The 5,688-nt window shown below is 36.0% G+C and overlaps 1 protein-coding gene across 1 annotated transcript in view; it reads left to right on the top strand.

Annotated features, from left to right (window-relative positions):
• The first annotated feature begins 1,584 nt into the window (after positions 1 to 1,584).
• pomgnt2 (protein O-linked mannose N-acetylglucosaminyltransferase 2 (beta 1,4-)) overlaps positions 1,585 to 5,688 on the top strand; it is a 12,077-nt gene continuing 7,973 nt past the window's right edge. Inside the window, exon 1 of the mRNA XM_014010861.1 lies at positions 1,585 to 1,858. The gene's annotated coding sequence lies outside the window, so the exon portion shown is untranslated. The remainder of the gene's footprint in view (positions 1,859 to 5,688) is intronic.

Raw genomic sequence — 5,688 nt, 5'->3', positions numbered from 1 at the left:
CCCCCCCCCTCCCCAATGTCATCCACATGTTGTGAGTTTTAATAAGAAAATGAAAAACGAGGGCAAAAAGAGCAGAGATTCATCCTGTTAAACCACTAATGTTTTATGAGGTTTGAAGTGGAAACAGCAGCAATAAAAACAACATAAAGCGTTCTGATGCTGTTCTTTGTTCAAACTCAAGATGGGAGTGTTGTTTTGAATTTGATTTGTGTTCTAATGAAGCACAGTTCAAGATCAGCATGACGTTTTTTTTCAATGTGTTTACAGAACAAAGCCGTTTCATTGTGTATGTCAGTAAATTGATTTGCTCTTATGGACCAAATGACCTGTTCAGTCCTGAAACTCTTTTTTTTTTTTTTTTTACTACAGAACTGAATGTGTGTTAGAATACATTCCACAATATACAGATGTGAAAATGAAGTACTTGTTCTCTGTCAGATTCATAATCTTTCTTGCTCTGTGCCTGCCTGATACCCTGTAAGTTTTTTTCTTGAATGCTGTTTCCTTATTAGTTCCTTTATCAGACCCGTTGAARTGTAGAAAACTTGCCTGCAGTCGTGGGTACACTTCACCATCAAATGTGATAAATATTTCTCCTTTCTTGTGTAAAGGAGCAGGGGAATATCTCCCAGTGGCAGATATCCAGACAGAGTCTCAGGTATGAAGAGGTGGACTGCACCCTCTCCATGAACACTTAGCAGCACAAATGACCAGCTGCTGAGAGAAGGAATCTAGAAAAGCCTATAATAACTATCAGGACATCAACAGGACAATAAGAACCACTGTCAAGAATTAAATGGAAATGAAAAAGATGACTAYCTGTGGATTAGCTGTGGAAGTCATCTTGAATTGAATTGACTCCAAATGTCAGTCTGTTGTAAATGTAGGCCTACATACATCCAATGATTATTTTCTGACCAGGATTTAATTTGCTATCAGTGTTAACTTTAATGTATTAAACAAAGATGTTACACAAAAGTTGGTGCTCTATGATGAGAATGAGTCTCAGCTACTACCACACCAAATTTTAGCACATAGGCCTATCTGTAAAACCAACTGAGCTATAACTGTTTTTACATTGACCAATGCATTTACATCAGACATTAGCTGAATTGGCCATTTGAATTGTGGTGACTCCCAAAGCTATGTCCATGAACTGATTGCTTTCTACGAAAATTAGGTATTTTGCTAACAAACATGCTTAATACTAATGGTTAAAACAAGGCAAAGATTGTATGTGTAGCTTTCAGAATGAGTTAGAGACGACTCTCAGCGATCACCACACCAACTTTTATCTCAATTGCTGTAATTTTGTTTTGACTTGTAGACAATTGTATTTACTAAGTTTTTCTCAGCTGTGGCAGACATTTTTATTTGAATCGACTCCAGAGGTTGTTTATTTGTAGATGTTCCTCCAGTGATTACTTTTGGGAAGTTTCATTCAAATCGGCCCGGTGGTTCTTTAGATATTTTACTAGAAGTACATTGTGCGAAAGCTTGAAAAGAAAGTCTTGTGTGTTATCGCGAGATTTGAGCGTGGGATTTCACTGAGCAGGGGGCGGAGCCTCGGTGGACACAGCGGCGCTTCCAGGCGGGTGCTTTTATCTCTCTCTGCTGTCTTGACTGCTAGGCTAGCCAGTAAACACAACGAGCGCGGTCTGTTCGCGTCTCAGGGAGTTTAATGACTAAACAGCCGTGTTGATATATTTATTTACAGTCTGTATTGTTGTCTCCTGACCCTCTGCATGCCTCTGGTTGCGGCTCGGGTTGACTCCACAACACAATGTGACAAGGATGCTTCCAGCTAACCTCCCAAACGTCTTCAGGGACCAGAGTAACAGTGTCACTGAAATTATAGGTAAGAATTATATGATTATTTGTTTCTTTAGTACCTAATGCGTCGCTGTGTGGGTAAAGGACATCTGTTAGTCTGTTCAGTAGTTAGTCTAAAAAAAGAAGCTGATTCAGTGTCCATTACTGTCAAATTGTGCCTGAAGCTATTAATAAATAATAATAATAATAATCAGGATATCTGGGGAAATGTTGTAAGCTTTTCCATTTAGCTTACAGTATTTTATTTTTTTCTGGTAGGTGACATCATTGTAATTAAACTMTTATACATTTTGACTTAGATTTTGAGTTTTATTTTATTGTTTTGACGTATAAACAATTTAAAAAATAACCTGACATCCATTTAGTAAGCATATAAATTCAACACCATATACATTAAAGTTTTTTAATAGTCTGTTTAAATCAGTAACTTAGACAAGATAAATGTTGCAGCATTTTAACTACTCATTTTTAACCACAACACAACCTCCTCTGTTGTTAAAGGATATTAACATACATGTTGTGTAATACACATGTTGTGAATGACTCTCAGCTACTACCTCATCAAGTTTTAGCTCAGTATCTGTAAAACTGCAGAAATCCCACCTCATCACTTGAGGGGGATCAGTAAACTGACTTTTTTAGAGCAATGTTTGGTGGGCTGCTAAAGATACAGTAAAATGTACTGTTGTAAAATAAAATACAGTAAAATTTAAACACACATTGCCATGTTTGCCAGACAAACCAGTTGCACAAACCAAACAGGAGCTCTATTCTTTTTTTAAATTAAAATCTAAAACCATGCAAGGACAGGTCATTAAATATCTGACATGCAATCATATAAATAATTAAGTAGAAAAGGAAAAATGACTTATGTGGAAACATGTAAACAAGAACTCTGATGTGGTGCCATTAAATATTTTAAAAGGTTTCAGTTTGCAGGGTGAATCTTGGTAACTGTCAACGTAAATCAAATACAGGTGTAGTTTTCCTTAGTCTAAAGATAGTTTAGAAACATGTTGGAGATTTAATTAGGCTTGGATTAAAACTTTGAATAATTGTCACTAAAAGAAAGGTATTGCTCCATGAGTGTATTATAAAAAAAAATCACAGCTATGAGTTTTTAGACAGTGTTGTCATCATGATTATTAAAAATGAATTTTCATAGAGTTTGGAAACATTTAATTTGTTGCACTTGAAAAACAATGAATCCCCTTGCTTTTTACTATATATATACTTTTGTTTTTATAATCTCTTGATGAGTTTTCCATTAAAATCTACACTAAGGTATAGAATAATAAATACAAACAGGTGAGGCAACTTTAGTTCTATAACAAATTTCATACACATCAATGTGCTTCACTTTTTAAAACAAAGAAAAAAAGACTAAATCAAGTTTTAAGATGAAAATAATTTTAAAACATCTCAGTCATAGGCTTGAGAAAAATATTTGTTTTAACCTGGATTTAAAAGCTCTCACCTTTGAGGCTGGCTTTAGATCTGGCGTTAGTTTGTTGCATTGAATGAAAGTTAAATATTGCTTCGACGTATTTGGTTTAGGGATGTCCCYATCCAGATTTTTTGGCTCCTGATACAATCGGATTTTTTTTAATGATTAGTCTTTCCGATACCGATCCAATAGCTTCATTTCTTTATTTCTTTCCAAGTGACAAGGTTGGTGGTATTAAGGCGAGCCCTGCTGTTCCCACCACAAGAAACATCCAGTTTGCAGATTCTGCAAGATGCAGTTTCAGCATCATTGTTTTCCATTGAAAAGTGTTCCCACACTGTGCACATGCGCATACTTGTGTGCGTTTTGACTCCTGAACGGCTGTTGTAAAGCATGATGATGCTGAAAACTGTTGTGAAAACTGGATCGGCCCGATCACGTCTAAATCAGATTCTACCTGATTTTCGAAAAATAGCCATATCTGCCACCAATACTGAGTGTCTGATCGGGACATCCCTAGTTTGGTTTTAACCCTGGGCTCCACATTTTGATCTGAGCCCAGGGGTCTTAGAACTTTACAGGGTTCATAGTAATTTAAATACAGTACCAGCTGTAGAACAGAAATAAATACTACCAGCAATGTAGTGGATAAGTTTCGGCAGAGAAAATTTTAGAAAGAAGTCTCCTTAAAAACAACCGTCGCTGGCGTCTCCAACATCTCGAGCTGGAAACATTTTGAAAGTAATTCAAAGTCATTTGTTCTAACTGTGAATTTGATGTTTGCATTAAAGTCATTCATCTTTTTAAACAACTCCTTCTTTTTCCAGAAAGAAAATAATTGATATTCATATATTTTCGTATCCATACCTGCCGTGCTGAAGTGATTTCCAAAGCTTTTCACGTTGGATACATTCATGCTGCGTGCACAGTATGCGGTTCAGCACTTGGTTAGGGTGTTATGAGTTAGTATAAATCTCAGAGAAATATTCTACAAAGGCAGAAGAATATGCAACTTACAGAAGAGTCAGAGAGACACCATAAAACACCAAGGAGTAACCAGTAAATCTACGGTCACACTGCAGGCAAAAGTGGCCCAAATCCAATTCTTTTTAATGAGATGTGACCCATATTGGAACTATTTTATGACGGTCTGAACATTATAAATCTGATTTTTTTTAAGCCAACCCAGGTCTTTTTCATATACTGCATAACCCTAAAGTCAGTCTTGGACTGTATTGATGCTAAAGTTTCTGGATCAGTGTTTTAGTTTTAGCACGTTGCTTCTGTTCCAAAAATAAAAAGCTGCATCCAGCCAGAGGACTGTTAAAATGTGAGCAGTGAACAAAGCATGTCAGATAATTATTTATTTGACTCTGATTGAACAACAACTTAAGAATCAACATGCTAACAAGTAGCATCCATATTTAGCTACTTCTGTAAACAGCAAGCTGAGTATGACATCATCTTCTATGCACGCAGGTCACATCAGGACCTTGGAAAGTTCACAGTGGAGTCAGATGGAGGTTGGATTAGAAAAATTATGTGTGTTCAGGAAAAAAAACAGAATTGAGCACATGCAGTGCATAGCCAAATACTATTTCATGTTCAAGTACATTTCATGTTGTTTAGGTGAAGTAAATATAATGTTTCCATAGTGAGAGGAAGACTTTTGAGGCTCGTCTTTGTGCAGCCAGATAAAAGCTGCTCCGTTCTGTCTGGCGCCACACAGAGCTGCATCCACCCTGACAGGCTGTGATTTGATCCAGGAGTAATATAACAACTAATAAAACATGACCGAAGTCTGACAGCATCATCATCACTCTGGTCAATCTGGTGTATGAACAGGAAAAACACGGGACAGGTTATTTGTTTTTGTTCGTTTTGTTTTGTTTTGTTTTTTAACCAAGCTTTAAAAACCCTTCAGAAGTACAGAAAACCCTCACACCTGTATGTGCAAAAGTACTTGGCAATAAAAGATTATACTTTTTTAAATTTTAGTTTGCATTTTTTTCACAGTTAGCAGGTTCTCTAAGAAGGTAACAATCATGAATTTCAGGGGTTTAGTGTAATTGACAAGTAGAAGGTAAGGATTAACTCCGAGGATGGGGGGATGTTGAGCTGTAGGGCTGCCAGAGTACTTTAATCCAGTATTAATATATTGACTAAATTTTATTTGAAGGACTATTTTATCACCTAAAATCATAATTAACGATTTTATTTAAATAATTTTATTTTTAACACAACTTTGGTAGTTATCGTACAAAAATGTCAACAGAGCTTTGGGCATTAAACGACAAAAGATAGGTATAAAGTGCAGATTCCAGCTTAACATAWTTATTTAAATGAATTATTTAGGTATTTAAAAATAAAGTCTGAATTTTCAGCATGCTGTAAGGACATATATATAT

The sequence above is a fragment of the Austrofundulus limnaeus genome, unplaced genomic scaffold (assembly GCF_001266775.1).
Source record: "Austrofundulus limnaeus strain Quisiro unplaced genomic scaffold, Austrofundulus_limnaeus-1.0 Scaffold74, whole genome shotgun sequence".
Lineage (NCBI taxonomy): Eukaryota > Metazoa > Chordata > Actinopteri > Cyprinodontiformes > Rivulidae > Austrofundulus > Austrofundulus limnaeus.
Note: the sequence above shows the minus strand (reverse complement) of the source record. Positions and strands in the feature narration are given on the sequence as shown.